The sequence below is a fragment of the Columba livia genome, chromosome 19 (genome assembly GCF_036013475.1).
Source record: "Columba livia isolate bColLiv1 breed racing homer chromosome 19, bColLiv1.pat.W.v2, whole genome shotgun sequence".
Taxonomy (NCBI): Eukaryota; Metazoa; Chordata; class Aves; order Columbiformes; family Columbidae; genus Columba; species Columba livia.
In genome coordinates, this window is record NC_088620.1 from 3,280,348 (window position 1) to 3,299,877 (window position 19,530).

Here is a 19,530-nt window from a genome sequence, read left to right on the forward strand (position 1 = left end):
TCACTGCAGGAAACAGCTGCAAAAAAAACCTCCACCAGTATCCCAGGAAAGTTCCCATCGCCATCCACGCGGCCCGTGGGAGGATAAAGGCAGAAAGAGGGAGAGAGGGGAGAGAGAGATAAACAATTTCCTACACAGTCATGGCTCCAGCCCATCTTACAAGAAACACATGGTCCCTGACACAATATTTAGCTCCACTGTAACATGGTCCATTTGGAGGCTGATGGCTGCGTGGAGAGCCGTAGTAAAACATTCTTTGCTGGTAACACACACATAGACAGCAAAACCCACCCTTAGCAATAATAATTGTGGTTAACTCCGTAAAGGCTGGAGAACACGACAGCAGTGAGGAGCTTCTGGGGCGGGGATCTGCTTCAGCATCTCGGCAGGATGAGCAAACCCCCAGCTCTGCTGGTTTGAAACGCTTGTCCCAAGGGGTGCTGAGCCCTTGGCTTTGTCTTGTTAAACTCAGAGGAGAGGAGCCAGGGTCTTTGGGGGCTGGATTTTTCCTTCACTGTGCTGTTTCTCTGCTCAGAAAACAGTCCTGGGGAGGATCATTGTGTTAAGCCAAAGAAAAAGCCTTTTATAAAATTATTTTTTAAAATTTTTTTATTCAACTTTTCTGCTCATTAGCTCAGGAACTTACAGTTGGAGTTGTCACTAGGCTCCTCCTGCCAACATATTGCAGAGCTTCGCGGGAGTTACATCATTTGGCCTCGGAGGACCAGCTAAGTGGAAACACATTTGTGTTTGCTCATGTTGCTCGGGCTCCTTCTCACTCGCTCCCCGATTTCATGGCACAGAGCAGGAGGTCGAGCGGCCCTCTGTGCTGGGGGATGCAATCCCCAGATCATGTCCATGGGCATCATGCTCCCCCAAATCATACATAATCCTCCTGCAATGTGTCCAGATCATCTCTTCCCCGGTTCTGGGTGAAAGCGCAAAAGTCTGGCTATTTAGCTCATCCTGGCCAGCCCCGGCAGGGACTAATCCCTTCTACTTCCTTACGTTTTCCCTCGAATTTCTTCTGGATCCATGTCTTTCCCATCTCACTCCAAGCCAGCATGACCCCATGGCCGACACTCTCCACTTTCTGCTCTTCCCACTCATTTACTTTCTGCTCTGGAGCACAAGGTCTACTTTGCCCAGTCAAAATTTCTCCTTTTTTTCTACCATTTCTATTCTAATTGTTCCTTCTCAGTTGAAAACACTACTACCAGCCCAGTCTTGATATAACAAATAAGACTCCAAAGAAGAAAATTTATCAATTATGTACCCTGAAACATTTCTGACAATGATGGGACTATGCAGCATTAAAATTACCTACGATGGCTTCATCTGCTCCTCTATTAGTCTACTAACAAAATTACAAGGGTGGCTGGCATCCAGCCATGCCTACAATAACTCTCTCTCTTGCATGTTGCTGGCACTTTTCTAACCGCTCTCAAACCCAAGGAGAAGGGGAATGATAAAGCAAAACCCAAGTGTCCCCACTGACAGGCTGGAGTGGATTTTTACTGTAACTCGTTGTAGAAAGGTGCTGGTGACCCCATCACAGGGTGCCTGGCTGGAAGCAAATCCTGCTCTGCCTGTGCCCCAACCAGCCCAGGAAAGGGATCTGCAGAAAGCAAGAGCTGATCTGAAGCTTCCCCACCAGCTTATGTGCTGCTTTTCTGGATGCCACAACAATCTGCTAATAAAAAAATCATTATTTATAATAATGAAGCCAAGAAGCTGTCCTTTTGGAGGCCACCCCAGTGGAGCTCCTTGCCACCCAGGCCATTACTTTGCCATGGAAGCTCTTTGAAGGGAGATACATTCAAGCAGCCCTCACCAACACCAGCAACCACTCTCCCTGCATCTGCTTTACACCACAACATTGACACCAGACTATCTATCCCCTGCGCTCGTAGCTGCTGAGGACTTTCAAATAAGTTTGTGGTTGTGGTTAATTTTTCTGTATGTTGATGTTTAGTCATGAGAAAGCAATTTCTTTGGAGAAAGCCTTGAGCTTCTCTAGCTCCTGTGTGGGTCTGTCTCAGAGGATGTGGTGCAGGGATGGCTGCAATGACTCAGAGCTCCAGAGGAGCCCACACGGCAGTGGGTCTGACAGTGTGCAGAGTCTTCATCATGGAGAAATCAGCCACCCAGCCCTCCTCCTCCTCCGCTTCTTCCTCCTCCTCCTCCTCTTCTTCCTCCTCCTCCTTGTGTCCTCTCTGCCTTTGAACACTGTGTGAAGAGAAAGGCTTTTGATTAAAAATGTCAGGGGTTTGTTTGCTCAACCTGATAGGATCAGATCCTGAAATCGGGATGTTAATTACTCCCATGTGGCTGATCAAACAGCCAAAGCTGCTCACCTAGCCAGAGGTAACCTTCTGCAGCAAAGTGCTGTCAGAGGTGCGTGGTAGTCCTCTTTCCTGCATAATAAATGCTGTTAAAAGTGTTTCTTTGTTCTGGATGAAACCTATTGGCGTCACCATGAGGCTGGTGTGACCACTGGCATTTGAGCCTGGGTTTGCCTTGGTCTTGCTATATGATTTCTCTCACATTTCTGTTTTTCTGGCTCCAGTTATTTTCCAAGAGCAAGAACAACTAGGGTGGTGACATGGGCATCTGTGTTGCAAGTGGTGTGAGGACTGATCAAAGCCTGTTTCTCACAAGCAGGATAGAGCGCTGGGTTCCCTTGTGAGCTTTTACATGGATCTATGTGTTGGCCTCAAATTCGTCACTTCCATGGCTGAGCTGACGATGTTCCGGAGGTTTTGCTCACAGATAAGGGTAGGAGCAAGTAGGAGGAAAAAGGTGAGAATTCAGCCAACTGAAGCCTTGCTTTGGTTCTGTTGCAGGTGCTTGGGCATCCCTGCCCTTTCTAACAGGACTCTCTGGAGACTTGAAATAGCCGTATCTTGTCCAACTCAATGAGAAAAATCACTTTTAGACACCTTTTCCTATCTCTGCTGATGCTGTGGGTGGGCATGGTTGACCACGTCCTCTTCACCTGGGAACACGTCCCCTTGCAACAAGCCACTTGTCACCCTCCAGGTGAGTCAGCCCCATTTTCCAACCTCCTCCAAGGACAAGGGGCAGATCTGTGCCCTGAGCTCAGTCCTACGAGATGTGAGGAGCGGCTGGTGAGCAGAAACACGACATTCCCAGACACATTTTGTTTGGTGTCTGGCTGCGGCAGCTTATCAGCTTTGAGTCAGCTGTGTGGGTGAGCCCTGCTCCCTCCTCCTGCCACAGCACCTCCCAGGGCCATTCACCCGGCGAGGAGGGGTAAGATCAGACTGTGCCTTATCAGCCAGACATTTGGAGCGGGGCTCCAAAAAATCAGTGACCCCTCCACAAGAAAGTGCCATCCCACAAGCTCCCACTGGAATGCCTGACTCACCAGTGATGGAAGGATAAGACCTGTAAAAGCGGTTGTGGCTCTGGGGAGGTACATGTGTGTGTGTTCCCAACTCACGGAATCACAGATTGGTTGCGGCTGGAAGGGACCTCTGGAGATCATCTGGTTCAACCCACCTGCTAAAGCAGGGTCACCAGAGCAGATCACACAGGAATGTGTCCAGGTGGGTTTGAATGTCCACAGAGGAGGAGACTCCACTCTCTGGGCAGCCTGTTCCAGGGCTCTGGCATCCTCAAAGTAAAGAAGTTTCTCCTCATATTCAGATGGAGCCTTCTACGCTTCAGCCTGTGCCCATTGCTGCTCATCCTGTCAGTGAACAGAGTTGGTCCATCCTCTTGACATCCACCCTTGAGATATTTATAAATCACCAGCACAGGGAGCACCAGCTGGGAATTACAGCCAGTTGCCCCTACCCACGCTGCAACTTCGCTCCCTTGGCTTCAACAAACCCACGTCTGGTCAGGGTTTTGCACAAACTGATGTAGAGAGGAAGCCAGGATTCCCGTTAACACCACAGGGACGCATCCTGCAACGTGCTGAGCCTGGAGACAAGCCACTATTATTAATAGCAAGACCGATACCGCCCCGAGGAGCGGGACCTGAAGCCCACCCGGCATCCCCCGAGCAGCCCCGGGCTCGCCGGGTGCCGCCGCTCCGGGAGCTCGGGAAAACACAAGCGTTAGCACCATCTAGTGATGCCGGCTGCTGGGCTCCGGGCTGAGGGATGCCCGGGCAGACCCTGAGCCAGGAATACACAGGCTGGGCCAACAACCAGTTTCCCTAGTGTCCAGGGGCCCTCTGGCCCCTTCCTAGGTGAGCTCAGCAAGCGCAAATGTCCTCCCGAAACAACAACAGAGAGGAGACAGCTGGGTTCGAATGCGCGGTCCCTGTGCAGGCTCATTTTCAAATGAGTCATAAAAGTTCCTTGGCAGCTGCCTCTGTGTATCTAATTGGGATCAGGTTAGGGGCAATGTGGATAGCTGAGGATGGAAAATATGTGTCGAATTTACTCCTCTGTCCCACTACTGATCCGAAGGCTTGGGAACGCTCCTGCTGGAGCCCTCTGCTACACGCCGGCTCCTTTTGCTATGGTCTGAGCTGTTTAGGGGCTGGTTCTCCTTCCCATTCCCCCTGCAGGCTGTCCGTCCATCCCCTCCCACATGTCCCTCTGTGTTCCCCTGCACCCGAGGCAGAACCATTGCCTCACCACGTTGGCGGGGCACAGAGGCAGCCACAGAGCTGGGGGACGCGGGGGACAGTAGGCAGCAGCCTCGGATGTCCCAGATGCTCAGCATGACTCACATTGTCCAGGCCACAAAAGAGGCCTGAGGACCAAGGCTTTTCCACCTCTTTTTGATTTTTTTTTTATCTGAAAGCAGCAGCAACTGGCAAACAGTCCCGTTTTCTGTAGGCAGGCAGGCAGGGAACAGCAGCACCCTCCTGCCCCTCTCGCTGCTTAGCAGAGAGACCCAGCAGAGCTCTAGCTTGTGCAAAGCATGGTAATTCCCCCAGACCTTCTCCCTGGTGCAAACACATCAGAGTGGCTGCACATTAGATCAGGCAGACATTATATGTTTTGTCCCACTCAGTGATTATTGCAACAGAAACTAGATGTGCACACCTCCAGTGCAGCCCAACTCACGTCACTGGAAAGCAAACCCTGTGAAAAAACTCTCCCAGTCTTTGCTAGGTGTTGCTTTAGCTTGAAAAGAAAGTGGCATGGCCTGGAGGAAGCACTTTGTTTAATAGCATGTGAGGCTTAGCTTAGAAACGGTGCCCAGCACCTCACTTGTGCACCAGTGCAGCTGGATGGGAGCATCCCCTGGCCCCAGCACGGGGATCTCGGTGCTCACACACCTCCTCCCCACAGACCCACAATGGAGGAAGGAAGGACCAGCATAAAACTCTTGGAAAGAGATTCCCAGCAAATGGAGACACTAAGTAGTCCCTGAAATTCTGACGGAAATAGAGCTCTTGGCAGAGACCAGAGCCATGCTTTTTAGCAGATCTATATTCGGTTGAGAGAAAGAAAAGCCCCTCTAAGGAGCCCCTGCTTTCAAGGCACAACACAGCACCCTGGTTTGAACTGAGCCTGGAACTATGGAGGGAAATCCTACCAGAAACATCCTGAGAGGCTGCAAATCCCCTTCTGCACCCCCTACTCTTCCCTTTGTCACGGCATCTCAGCCGCCAAACACGGCTGTCCATCTGCTCCCCTCCCACGGCTGCAGTTTTCTCCTTTCAGACATGAGCCATGAGCAAAGAAACCCTGGAAAGTCTCTGTGCAGCACCCGCTGCCACTGGGCACATCCCTGCCGGCACCACCATCACCCAGCCAGGTACCCTACCGGCCTGTGGCCAAAAAAGCCGATTGCTCTTCTTCTCTCAGCCATTTCTCTGCCTTAAGTGGACGTTTAAAAAGGAAAAAGTGAGAAACGAGTGGAGTACTGGGACTGCATGTACAGTCTCGCATGGCCAGATGTGTGTTGTCTCCCTGCCAAACTCCCTGTTCACTTATTCCTCCGACGTCCCTGTCTTGGAGGACATTTCCAGGGGCTCCTCGAGGTGCGGGGCTGTCACACTTTCTACTTTTTCGCTACAAGAGTGTTAAAGAGCCCTGGAAAAGCATTGGCTCTGCTTAAGTGTTCCCGCACTGGTAATATTGTACCATCACATGGCATCTTAAAAGATCTCACCGAGGAGGAACAGTGCTGGGGCTGCTTTTTGCCAAACAGGGACTCACTTGGCAATTTCCCTCCTGCTTTATGGGACAGTTCCTCCCAGATTTGGGAGCTGGTACCCAGCTCACAGTAGCAATATCACAGCCCAACCTCATCACAGCTGTTAAGACCCATCTCCATACTGGTCAGCGAGCAGCCAAGACCACAGAAGGATGTTTAGGAGGGAAGGATTTGCTTGGGCAGAGGGTGAGGGGCAGGCAAGGCTCATCCCAGCAGGGAGGACCCATGAAGATGCTCAGTCCAGGGGACATTTGCAGAGCAAAGAGCTGGATGCTCCCAGTACCCAGCAGCGTGTCCCTGCCCATGGTGGGGACCAGATGATGCGACGTCTGCAGTTTGGCTAAGAGGTCTGACCTCTTCTGCTGTTATTTTTGTAAGCACCATCCTGATGGCATGTGACGTGGTCACAAAAGGAACTTCACCCTCTCTCAGCTCACACTTGGGTTTTGAGGTTAAAATCTTCACTATTTTTGGTGTTCAGAAGATTTAACGAGGAAAATCTGAAGCTGAAACTACCTCTAAAAAAAAAATCTAAAGTACTATTTTTACAGAAAACTTGCTGTTGCTGAAATTTCTCAGCAATGCTGATCCTGGAGCTTGTGGCACTGTCAGCCACCAGATACTTGTACAGCTTGATCAGCTGCTCAGCATTTATTTGGAGAGCATCCACTTACAATAAGAAGAACTGAAAAAAAAATGCAAGGAGGAGGGAGAGTCCTGTTTAAGGACAGATTAACTTCTAATGGATGGGAACTTCTCACAGGCAATAGGAGGTCACTGCTGTGTCGGGTGTTGGGTAAAGTGGACCATTGGTTTGTTCTCTGATCTGCTCAGGAATTGTACAAGTCCTAAATTCCTAAGATTTCACAGTGGAAGTAGTTTTATGTTAACATTCAAATGGTGAGAGATTGGCTCCATATTCTGGTGATGTGTGGGATAAGAAGCGTGGAGCATCTTTGAAGTTATTTTGGGCTGAAGCCCAATGATGCTTAATCGGGAGCAGATGCTGATGGAGGTCTTGCCTGTAAGGCTGGTGTGGGAGCAGACACATGGACTCTAAAATATAGACAATTTTTATTATTGTGTTATATGATATTGTCTGTGCTTTGAAAATGTTTCAGATGTACTTGAATGTGTCATTGGGTGCCTTGCACCACTGACAAGCAATGACTATAGATTTCAGAGCAGTTCAAAACCAAATGTGAGTTGGACTTTGGTGAAATCCCCCAAATAATTTGATTTGCTTGGGCAAACAATCCCCCAAATAATTTGATTTGCAAAACTAATTTCAATATTTCTGAAAGTGCTGCTTTCTGGTGGGGAAGAACTTGCCAAGGCCAGGAGCCGGGATGCTGCCTCACAGGTGAGATCTGCTGCCTGCATCCCAGCCCATCCTGCAAGGCATCCCCCACCGCACCCCTGCCCAAGGCTCAGAAGGTGTCCTGGGCCTCCCTCTCATATGTGAAGCAAACACCACCTTGCATCTACAGCCCCTAAAATCGCCTTGAAATGAAGAGGGGACACACACAACCCTATTATTTTCCCTACCCCATAACAACCATAAGGTGAGACAACTCTGCTCCCGCTCTGCAGCCCAGCACTTGGTTGGAAGAAGCCACAAGAGGGCATTAGCTTTGTATTTATCCCTATGCAAAGAAATCCAAGACAATTTATGGATAATGTTCCAGTTTCCTGTGCCCAAGCAGAACTGTGGGAGTATTACCTTGTGGATCCTAAAGCCGCAAGAAGACGGGTTGGTTAATAAAGGTGAGCCTGACTTTCTTTTCGTTCCTGCACTTTGGGTTTTCAGTCACCTCCGTGAAATAAGATGAAGGTGAAGAGTGTTCCATCTATGTAGGAAAAGAACATTTTGAAAATTAAAAAAGAAACAAAACCAAAAAAACCCCACACACAATAACAAGCAAACCCAAGCCACAACATTGCCAGTGCCTGAAGAAACTGCAAAAGAATTAATAGCAACATTTTTTAAAACGTTGCAAAACACCGTACAGATTATTCCTCATGTGTCAACAGTTTTTTAGGTAATGGAAGCAGGTTCAGCATGCCTGCTGGCATCCAGCGCTTCCTTCTGAGTTTGATTTCGAAGGAGATATTTCCTACCCCGAGAGCATCTGTGCTCATGCGTGTCTGGTGTCACTCCAAGGCTTTCCCCTGTCCTTAACCGAGTTCACTGCCTCCAGTATAATTACACTTGCTGGATTAGGGCCCTGTGCTGTAAGTACCCTGCAAGCATGCAGAGATTTTTTTTCAACTGTAAAATGCCATCAGGCCTGGTCCCCTTAATGAAAAGATCATGCAAACCAGATTAATGTCATCGAGCTGAAGCAGAAGATGAATTGGCAGCAGAGTTCTCCTTCGTCTTCAAAGCAGTTTAAGGTTTTCAGCAAGATCAGTGTTGAAACAGAAATAGGTTAAGAAATCAATACGGACCAAAGTATTTAAAAACAAGCCTTCTAGAAGGGTGTTTATAAAAGGAAGGTGCTATTAAAAATGTTACAGCTGCTCTGTCCATCCAGAAATGAAAGACAACACTTGGTCCACAAAGACTTGTGCAGCAGAACTTAAAACAAATAAATAAATAACATTAAAACCTTGTAGCAATTTAATGAAGATTTATTTCCCTTTTGTTCTTTTGTTTTGTTCTCTCCTGGGTTTCCTGATACATTTGGAAGAGACTCCAGAGAGATGCCCGGGCCAGAGGGAAGCTTTCCAGGACACGAGCCCAGGTAAATGCAGCTGGGATCAGCTCAGACTTGGCTTTCCCGGCACGGGGCAGCACCAAGCCCTCATTGAGCACTAGTAGTGCACTAGTCAGAGCCGCCCTACAACTGCTCAAACTCCATCAAAACTGAGCAAATGTTTTAATCCCCAGGTCCAGAGAGGCGGAAAGGTGGAATACACAGCCCTGCGGCCATGCCGAATTCAGCTGCCAGCACCGCACCTATGTGCACATGCCCGAGTGTGTCTGCAGGTGTCTGGGAGATGAACCACTCTGAATCCTCTCCACAAAGAGCCCTGGAGTCATGGGGGAGGGCTGGAAACTCTGTCTCTCTTCCTTGGGGGATTTGATGTACTTCCAAACCGTTTGGAGCCTGCCAGGTTCTCCAACTCAAGGAGAAACAACAACAACGCTCATTAATCCAATGAATTTCAGGTTCCTGCTGCCAGCATGTGGCTGCGGAACATTCACTTCCCCAGCTGACATCTGCCATCGCGCAAAGGCGTGTGGGTGCCAGCCCTCGTGTAGCAGCACCAGCACCTACCGCAACTCATCCACCCCTCATGGGGAGGGTGCATCTCCAGTTCACCCAGCCACCTCTCCTGGTCCAGGGTCCTTCCCCACCATCACCTTCTATACCATGGTAACTGAGCCAATATGGAGCTAAAGGATATTAAACATCCCAACAGCTTTGCCGCTGTATCATCTGGGACAGCAGCATCCCCAGTGTCTCCTGTGTTCTTCAGAGCTGCCTTCTCCTCTTTAATATGATATATTTTGAAGGCCAGATAATAAGGCCATTAATTCTCTGGCTCATGCTGTGAACTAGTTAATGGGACATGACAAGAAAACAGTGTTTCTTTCCTGGGAGTAATTATTGTTTGACTTTAAGTCTTTACCTACGGCAATAGCTGTAAGGAGAATAGTCCCATTAAAGGCAGGTGGGGACTCTAAATCCTTAGAAATGAGGACCATTTTTTAACCTGAAAGACATCATAAATGACCATAGCCAGGCCAGTTAATTTATACCTAATTTCAGAACATGTTAATGGTGCTTCTTTTCATCACTGAACCAGGCACTTGGAGACACTAATAGCCGGTGTTTTCTCACATTGCACCTCTTCCCGTGCCTGGAGCCAGCCCAGCTGTGGGGCTGAACGAATAGGAGACAACAAACTATTCCTCCTTACAGGGATATTTCAGAGAGCTGCCCTGTTTCGCTTTCCAAGAATCAGTCTTTTCCAACAGCAAAGACAACACGTTTCAGGATGAAATATTTTCCCCCGTTTGCAGTAACTGCCCCTTTCCTTGGCCGTGGCAGAGGGACGCATCCCGTGCTGAAAGTGGTGTTGAAGGGTCTGATTATATTTCAAGGAGGGGTTTAATTAAAGCCAACCACATGGAGAAGCACCGCCCAGACAAGATGCACCGAGCAGTCAAGGCCTGATTGAGAGCTTGCTGCAGTCCCTGGAGAGGCCCACGCTGCCCTTTGGCAACACGTGGACCTGGATCCCGCTGCGGTCCAGCTGCAGCCAGCAGCTCCGACTGACACCAGCTGGGCTCTGGGACACTGCACAGCCGGGGAGAGGGTGTGTGGGGGTCCACGTGGCAGTCTGCGATGTCTGCTGGCCGTGCAAGGCCAGCGAGCAACACCCCATGAAAGGTTTTGGAAAAAAAAGCTTTGATGGAGATGGATGAGGGCTGGATGAGGAAGGAAAAAAGGATGGAGGAGGTGTGAGAGCAGCGGGCAGACAGAGCCCTGACCTTGAGGCTGCACCAGCCAAATCATTTGCCTCTACTTTCCCTCCTCAGGATCGCAGACCCTGGAAAATCCTCAACAAACATCATTAGCTTATATGGGTTTTCTGTATGGGGTTATGAGAGCTTCTCGCTGCAGTTTATTATTGTAGGATTGCTCCGGATTGCTAGGCTACACTGTGTTGCTGTTGGCGCTGATGTGGGATGGGATGTTGGCTGTGTCGGAGCCCACATGTGCGGTGGTAGGTGACTCATGAGATCTGGAGCGAGCGTTTCGGGCTGCCTTGAAAATTTCTCAAGAAGAACATTCCCTTCTGCTGAGGCACAGCCCCGGCCACCGCGGCTCCCCGGCAGCCCACACCGGCACCCCAGAACAGACCCAGTCCTCGCTCGGGACCCAAGCACCTGCACATCTCCAGATCTGGGGGTGAAGAGCCGCAGATCACAGCCCCCTTTCTGAGGAATACTCAGAAAGCGGCTGCAGTGCTGGCTGATTTCCCTTTTCAGAGCGAGACCCCAAAGGGGATCTCTCACTAATTAATATTTCTCTCTGGACAGACCACACTCCCCGTAAATCAGCTGCTCTTTGCGTGCACAGCCTGGACACACGCTTTTGCCATTTTTATTGATTATTTGCATGTCAATTCCTCTGGCTTTTGGTATCCCAAATGGCATGGTCTGATCTCCTGCTTTGAATTAGCAAGTGCCAAGAATGATGGAGGTTCCGTGGATGAAAAAGCTGCCCCTGAGGAACCACGTCCCCAATGTCCCAGGGGCCCCCGGGGACAGAGCTTTCCCTGGAGCCAGGGCTGCAGCTCTGGGAAGTGTGTAGGAGTTCAGGAGTTCAGTCACGGCTGATGTGAAACATCTCCAATTTGCAAAACTGGCCTGGAGAAAGCTGTGTCCCAGCCATTGGCTTCTCTTTAAAGCCAAAATCCCAAGAGTGGATAAAAGACTCGGAGCCGACCAGCCCCGCTCCGGACAAGGCTTCACACGGAACTTGCAGCCGAGAACCAACATCCCACAGCTCCCATCTCCTTTGTTTTAACAATGTTTTACTTCAGAAATCAAAGAGCTACAGGAAAGCACATCTCATCAACAGCTTTGCTTATTTACTGGCAAACACTGACCCAAAGCCCAGAACTCTCCATTTCACTCCCCACCTCACTCCCCGATTTTCCCAGCGCCCCAGCCCACAGCTCCCAACAACCCTCAGAGACACCGAGGGGCTATAAACTACCTTATAGACAGACAAAAGCCTGGTAACTGTGAGTGTCATGCTAGAGGATGAACTTATATCTTCTTCCTGCCCTCAAAAAGTCCTGGCATGTCCCTAATCAGGCCCTCGTGTGCCTGCTGGATCCCTGGATAGTAATAAATCTGGGATTCCAGCTTGCACAGATTAATAGAAGGAGAAAGGAAAAACTGTTCCTCAAAAGTCACCCTTTAATAGCAACTGTTTCCGGGACAGAAATCCCCTTTTGTCCCAGTTTGTGCAGCACCTTGCAGAGGGTGCCGTGCTCTGCACCCAGGCGCTGCAGCGAAAACAAGTGTCACAGTGACAGCGGGATGGTGGGGGCTGTATTTTGGTATCTTGGGGTGCATTGCCCTGTACTCCAGGGATGTGGGGTCCTGCCCCAATCTCACCTCTGTGGCTATTTCCAGTTTCTGTTGGGCAGCTCAGAAGTGACTGGGGTTGCAATGGTGAGCAGAGGCAGGAGGGAGATAAAAGGAGTTTCAAGTGTTTTTTTTTCCCCACAGCAGCCTCATCTTTTTCAGCAATGAGAGCCTGACCCTAATTGCTGGTTACCCCCCCCAAGCCTCACAGCTCTCCATTGCCATCTGCTGTCTGCGATCCCTAATTCCAGCAGTGACACAAGAACCGCGATGCAATGCGTGTGTGACAGGGACATCTCAGAGAGACATCCCCTGTGACAGTCAAAGATGTGACCTGTCCCAGGTGGTTCTGGTGCCACCGAACGCATATGGACACAGCACGCTAATGCAAAGTGCTGGTGGGAAATGGCAAAAATCGAAGCTGATCCATGAAGCTTAGTGGGTCTGGGCATCATAGGTTAGGAAACCAGAGCTTGTTGCTGCTTCTAGTGAAGGGTTGACCCGATGTTTCCACCAGGCACAGAGCAAGAAAGCCCCTGGCACAGCCACAGTATGTTTTCCCCCGCTGGCAGGGGAAAAAATCCAGCTCCTAAGTCACTCTGATGGCTATGAACGTGTCACTGTGTGCATCAGATCATTGCCTTTTTCCCTGTACTTTGTTCCCAGGAATCCCAGACACAAATTGCCTACGGTTACAGAATTGTCCAGATAGGATTTTCACATAGCACTGCTGGGTAAGTGCCATACTCCAAGGAAACAGAGCATCCAGCTCAGCCTGTGGCTTAAAACTGTTTATAAAAATCAGCAATTTTGAAAATGGAAAGATTAAATTAGTCCAAACAAAAAGGCCTACTCTAATCACCACAGACTGAGCTGGAATGATGTCATGTAAACAGGGAAGGGGTGGCCACAGTTTTTGTCAGGAGCCAGATGGGCCTGCTGAAGGAAATAATGAAGTTATTGTGCCCTTTGAGGATGTTGGGTTTGATCCCAAAGCAGATGCAGGTGGGTTCCCTGGGATGCATCCCTGTGTCCTCACATCGGGGTTCCTGCAGCACCCCCAGCCCTTCTGCCTGGTCTCAGGGACAAGCTGTGGTCACCTTCACCCCCATCCCCAGAGACAGGGTAACGTACTGGGCATAAACAGCCTGCCTTAAGGGAGTCAAAAAACAAAGCGGCTTTGGGAAAACAGCCTTTCTCCCTCTCTGTCTCCGCTCCCATTTGTTAACTTCCCTTTCAAAATGTAGTGAAGTTTGACATCAGATGGTAAATTATCCCTGGACCCTTTAGAATAACAGATTACTCGTGCTTAGAAGCCACAGTGGTTTATTTGTTTTGTAAACCAGGGCCTCTCCTGCTGCTCCAGCGCACACTCCCTCCCGGAGCTGAAATCCAAGCCCTCTGCACCAAACAGAAGCCCCATTCATTCCCCTGCCCCATCAGCTCAACCCCCTTGGAGAATCCCACTCTGGTGCCCCAGGGCATGCAGAGAGGATGAATCACAGAATGTCCTGAGCTGGAAGGGACCCTCAAGGATCATCGAGTCCAACTTGATGGTTTCAGAGGTTAACGAGTGAGGCTGGCACAGGTCTTTTTGGATGTGATGCTTTGCCCCTGCCCACCATCCTAGGACAAAGTTTTGTCCATACGATGCCTGTGGGTTCCCCACTGCCACTCAGGACCTGGTGTAACCAGCCCAAAAAGCATCAATACCATATAAAAATCATGAGCTTATTTGCCTATTATCTGCAGTATATTCTTCAACTTTCCATTCCCCTCGTAAAAGTTTATCCCGGGGCCAGCAGGTTGGATGTAATACTTTGCCTGGCTCTTCCCACCCCTCGCATCGAGCCCTCCGGGCTGCACAGCATCCCGGCGACGTGGCGCAGCCTTTCTGTGCGATTAACTGAGAGCCCGGCTGGGCTCAAGCTGCATGGCCGAGCCACACGCTATCCCAAATGCGTTCCAGATGATAGAGGAGCAGCGTGCGGCAGTGTCCGGCTTTGCGAGGCTGCTGTAGCAACACTCTGTAATAATTCTTCACTGGTCAGAAAAGCTTGAATTTGGGGAACATTTCTATGTGACTTTCCCATGCCTTTGGTCCCCTGCAAAAATGATGCTCTGTAGAGAGCATACAAACTACCATTCCTGTGGAGCAAAGACTTCTTCGCCCACTGTTTGCAAAGAACAGGTCCCGTTTCCAGACTGTTGGACTGGCCCTAATTATGCCCATTAATTAGCCCAGCTTTGGCTGTGTTATCTCTTTCCAGCAAATGCTCCTTTAGCCCTTGCAATGTACAGCTAAACCCCGAACAGCATCTGCAAGGCTGAGACAAGGGCTCTCCCAGACACCACCCTCTTCCCTGCAAACCCAAACCATCCCAGAAATGGCATTTCCTCCCGGCAGCTCCGGTTACAGCTTGGGATCCACGGTCACGATGCACCATCATGGTCTCCACAAGCCACAGCTGAATTTGCAATCTAAGCAGGAGAAAGCAGGGAAGAAAGGAGGAGTTTGTACCCTGTGCAGCTGAGTGAAACCTGTACCCTTTAGCAAAAATGCAGGGATTGTGCTGAATGCAAAGCCGTGTGAGAAGCTCATTTCATTTCTACGGCTCAGCAGCCAAGCAGTCAAGACATTTCTAATGCTTGTGTCTCCTCAGAAGTTTTTGTCTATGCAGCATTATCATGCAGTCAAACCCAAAACTTGCAGATAGGCTCTTTGCAAAAAGGAAAAGGAACTGGCTTAAATTAAATGGCCCATCTCACTCTGTCAAACTCAACTGCAAGAAACCATGTGAGTTCAGCAAAAAAACTGCTATCCGCACTGAGCAAATACAAATAACCCGCAGAGCAGATGGGAGCAGCTGCCTAGGAAAATTTGTACTAATTGTTGTTTTGCTGGAGAATTCACAGCCTCAGCTGTGTAGTCTGAACAGCCACTACAGCATGGGTGCTGTGCAAGCTCTGAGAAGCTCAGTGGTCAGCTCCGGTTTGCATTTTGGAAAGAGGAGAGACAGAAAGGCTGCGGATAGAGCTGGGTAAGGATCTGAACCCTATAACTGGCAATGCCAAAGTTCAATGAGGCAGAATGAGCCTTTAGAGAACCAGGTGCAGAGGACAACATGCATGCCAGCCTGATGATACCGTTATCACCATACCCAGATGCTATTTGGTGGTAAGATTTTACCTGATTTATTCCAATGAGGCCTGGAACCACATATTTGCTGGCAAATACTGGACATCTTCAGACATGTCCTCTCCCGCGTTGTCCCAGGTGGAGGACGGAGACAACCTCTTCTCATTGAGCTTAGAGGAGTGTTCAGTACAGGGCTTGGTGGTTTGGGTCATCTTGAAATGGAATTAAAGGGTCATTGCAAAGTTTCTCAGGGAGAATATCAACCGTGTTGGGCTCTAAGGTCTGCAGCAGGGATGCGACTGAGCTTGGACTTCAGATGCAGAGTCCAGCAACCTCCGGCATTTGCAGGGATGCTCTGCACAAAGACGCCCTTTCCAAACCAGTTTCTGGTTTTCAACCAGCAGAAATCTCGGCCCACTTTGCTGTATTATCCTCGGTCACATTTACTCGCACTGTGGAAGCAGGAGTTCCAGCACAGCCGTGGTGGGAAACTTATGTGAAAGAAGCAATGAAATTGTCCTGGCTTCTTTTTATTCTGCAGGCTGAGCGAAGAGCTGAAAGCCGGCAAACCTGAGGAGCTTCAGCCTCTCCACCAGCACTTTTATGCTTAAATGGAGTCACTGACTCTGTTGGGGTTCGCTGGAGCTCAGGAGAGGGAGATATTATAGCCTAATGCAAACAGCACAAAGAAGACTGAACATAATTAAGGCCCTAACGACAAATGTTGGTTTAATCTGCCAAAAAAAATCTCCTTCATAACATCCCCGCAGAGGTATAAAATGCTGAGCAAACCTGGAAAAAAGAAGATAGCGCTTTTCACTTCCTAGACTGATTTATGCTCTACAAACAGTATCACATGCTGTCGCTGACAATTTCATGCTGAGTTACTTATGCTGCCTTCCCGACACAACGATACCTACAGATGGGAAGGAGATTTGGTCTGCCTCAAAAAGGAGCGAGGGAATATTTCTGTTTGACAGCTTGTTTTCTTTGGTCAATGCATCGAAGGATTTTAGTTCATTATTTCATGTCTAGGCTCAGTTCCCAGTCACCAAAGGGACAGCAGAAGTCATGGGCTTAGATGAAAACTGAAATACTTCTCCTGATTTTTCCTGAGCAAGTGAGCAAGATGTGCCTGGGGACATGGAAATGAATTAATTGCGGTAATATGAGTCCTGAAGTCCTTGAATGAACATTTTAATTGGGTTAAAAAAAGGGGGAATTCAATGTTTTAAAGCACTTCTAGAGCCAAATGCCCTGAGCTACAAGGCACCCAGGGGTGCTCTGCTGGGACTGCAGCCCTGAGGGACCATCTGGGGAGGAGATGCTGGTGGGAGTGGATGGAGGAGGAGGAGGAGGAGGAAGAGGCAGTATCAGCCCTGCCACGTCTCCTCCTCATACTCAGGGACTTTAGCCAGGCATGTTGTGCTGTGCCCTCCCTTTCACCCTACCTGCCTAATACCCATTCATGATTTAAGATTAGTCTTGGCTTCAAACAGTGAGGCCAGAGCTGTAACATGAGCTGAAGCAGCACAACGTAGTAACCTGTGTAAAGAATAGGTAAAGGAATAAAATTTTCTTCATATAGAAATTACAAAAGCAAAGGTGGATGTTGGGAGAGGGTTTAGGTGGGTCAGCATCTCCCGCCCAATACCCAACCGATGGAAACTGGTGTGACTCAGGTCCCTAAATACCTTTTCAAGGCTGTCTGTGTGACACAATGGACATCTGGACAGGAGAATCCCCTGCACTTGAATTCTCATTTGCACTCTTGCTTCCCCAAAATGATTTGCAAAAAGCCTTTCAGAGTGCTGAGAGTATCATGTTCAGGGTGTTCATGGTATATTACTGAAAGGCCTAACCTGCCTCTCCGCAAACAGGTCAGGAGATGCTACTTACTGCCGCTGCCAACAAATCCTGTAAAGGGTTCAAGACGTCATCCCATGGACAGTGCTAACAGCTTGAAAAGGTCAGGCTGGTGAAAACATGCATACACAGGACAGCTGAGGTGTAAATTGGCTGCAGGGATTGCAGGTATAAATGAGGCGTTCACTGAGCATGGCCGCCTTGAAAGCACAAAGCAGAGACAAAAGCCATATTGTGCTGCAAGGAGAGGTCACATCCTGGGACCTGCAGACCTGAATTCTCCTTCTGCTGAGGGTTCTGCAGAATGACTCTCAGCAGGTTTAACCTTGAGCCGTCCCAGCCGCTGTGCTCACCCCACATCTCTGTAGACGTTATCGCTCCTGGAGAAGGAGCCACCTGGAGTCTGCATAGTTTGGTTCACCATCCCAAGGACGCCCCTCACATCCCCCTCCGAGAGGCTTCAGTATGTGCCTTTGCTTAAATCCAACTGCAACTGTTAAAGTGTCCGTATTTGAAGTGCTGATGTATTTGCTTTCCAGGAACATTCGCGTTTTGTTGTTTCCAGTGTGCGTGGAAATTAGCTTTTGGCTTTGATAACCCACAAAAGCGGCAAAAATCCCATTTCCTCAGGACAATCCTCACCAAAGCTGCTGGAGTGAGAGGAAGACTTGCATTGGCTTGAGTGAGACTTTAACGCTGGCCTGTCAGTCGTCTGCAGTCATGGCACAATTCAGAGCTCAGGAAAGCGGCTCCAGCCCAGCTTTGCTGTGCCACGACACTTATGAACTCGCTGGGTTTATCACCAATTCCATCCATACAGCCAAAGCTCTGCCAGGATCTCTGTTGTTTTAAACTGTGAAGCAAAAAAAATCTTACAAGCTGATGGAGAGATGCCAGGAAAGCCCCAGGAGGGCTAATTCACAGCAAACCCTTCCTGTACGTGAGCTGATGGGCTGTGTCTGCCTCCAGCCAAGGGGAGGCACAGAGTGGGAGCTCTGTACAAGCAAGGAGCCCCCAGACACTATGGGGGGGCCCTGGGCAGGACAGGCAGGCAGGGTTCAGCCAAGGCAGGATTGTGGGGAGGTTTTACTCAAGTTGGATGAATTTTGCCATTTCTTCAGTGATGGGAAGGAGAAGGGAATTATAGAAGGCACCACAGGTGGGGAGATCTGTGGGAAAGAGGCTGTAGGGCATGCCCCATCACTCCAAAAACCATGGCCACGCAGCCCAGCATCCCCAGGCCAGGCCTGACTGGGACACGGGGATGCTGGGGACCATCTCTGTGCCCACCAGGCCACGCTCGGTCCCTCTCGTGTCACCAGGAGTTTGGTCAGGTCAGTGTTTCCACCCAGGCAGGGCTTCCCCTGTATTTGGTTTTAGGTTTTTTTCTTTTCACTTTTCCTGACAAGTGATGAAACCCAAGTTTTTTCATTGGATATTTGCCTTCAAACAATCCCAGGTTCGTACTGAAATAAACAGGGTCTGTGTCTTCAGTGACAGTGAGCAGAGAAATTCCATCTGAGAACCAACGTTTTCTGAGCTTTGGCAGCCAAAAGATTAGGAAATAATCTTTCTTTTTCAGCCAGAACTCCTGAAGAATTTCCTCTGCCCTCGTGTCTGATGATCAGACACACACACCTCCCCTTCCTTTACAAAGAGGCTTTTACGTGGAAGATCCAGCAGCGCCTGTTTTTTCCTCAATGTCAAATGCAGAGCTGTCCACCCGAGTTGTGTCCCTTCCCTTCCACGTGGACAGAAGGGACCCCAGCACCAACCCGGAGGGTGACGAGGTGACAGCCTGTGACATCCTGCCCTGTGAGCGATGCCCAGTGTTGGGTTTATCCAAAGCTGCTGCTCCAGGAAACCCCAAATCACTCAAGCTTTTGTTAATGCAAGTGAGTTGCTGACAAATCCTCATGTCAACTGTTTAATCAGACAAGCGGAGATCTGGAGCTGTTCATTAAAAAAAAAAAAAAGAAAACATGAGAAACCCAAATTGCTTCTTCATTTGCAGCCAAAGAGTGACTTGCACATTTTTCTGGTCCCTCCTCCCGGTTGCCATCCCACACCCCCCCCACACCCCCCCACCCCCTCCACCCCCCCCACCCCCGGTATCAGCACTGGGAACTCTGGGCAATTTCTTTTGTCAGGGGGTTTTCCCCTCCCCATTTGCACACCTGATTTCTTCCCATGGGAGCTGAGGGGGGGGAATTTTTTCATTATTCCTGAGAGTATTTTATGACAGTTTAACCCCTGTCAG

General features: G+C 49.4%; 1 long non-coding RNA gene across 2 annotated transcripts; it reads right to left on the bottom strand.

The window, feature by feature from the left end:
* Window positions 1–590: 590 nt before the first annotated feature.
* LOC135575841 (uncharacterized) lies at window positions 591–19,293 on the bottom strand. 2 transcript variants are annotated; one of them, XR_010467177.1, is made up of 4 exons: window positions 17,304–19,293; window positions 15,456–16,073; window positions 7,874–8,000; window positions 591–2,229 (listed from the first exon to the last, which is right to left on the bottom strand). It is a non-coding gene; the product is annotated as an uncharacterized LOC135575841 (long non-coding RNA). The 2 variants fall into 2 exon arrangements; XR_010467176.1 differs by lacking the exon at window positions 17,304–19,293 and having other exon boundaries at window positions 15,456–16,324.
* Window positions 19,294–19,530: the final 237 nt, after the last annotated feature.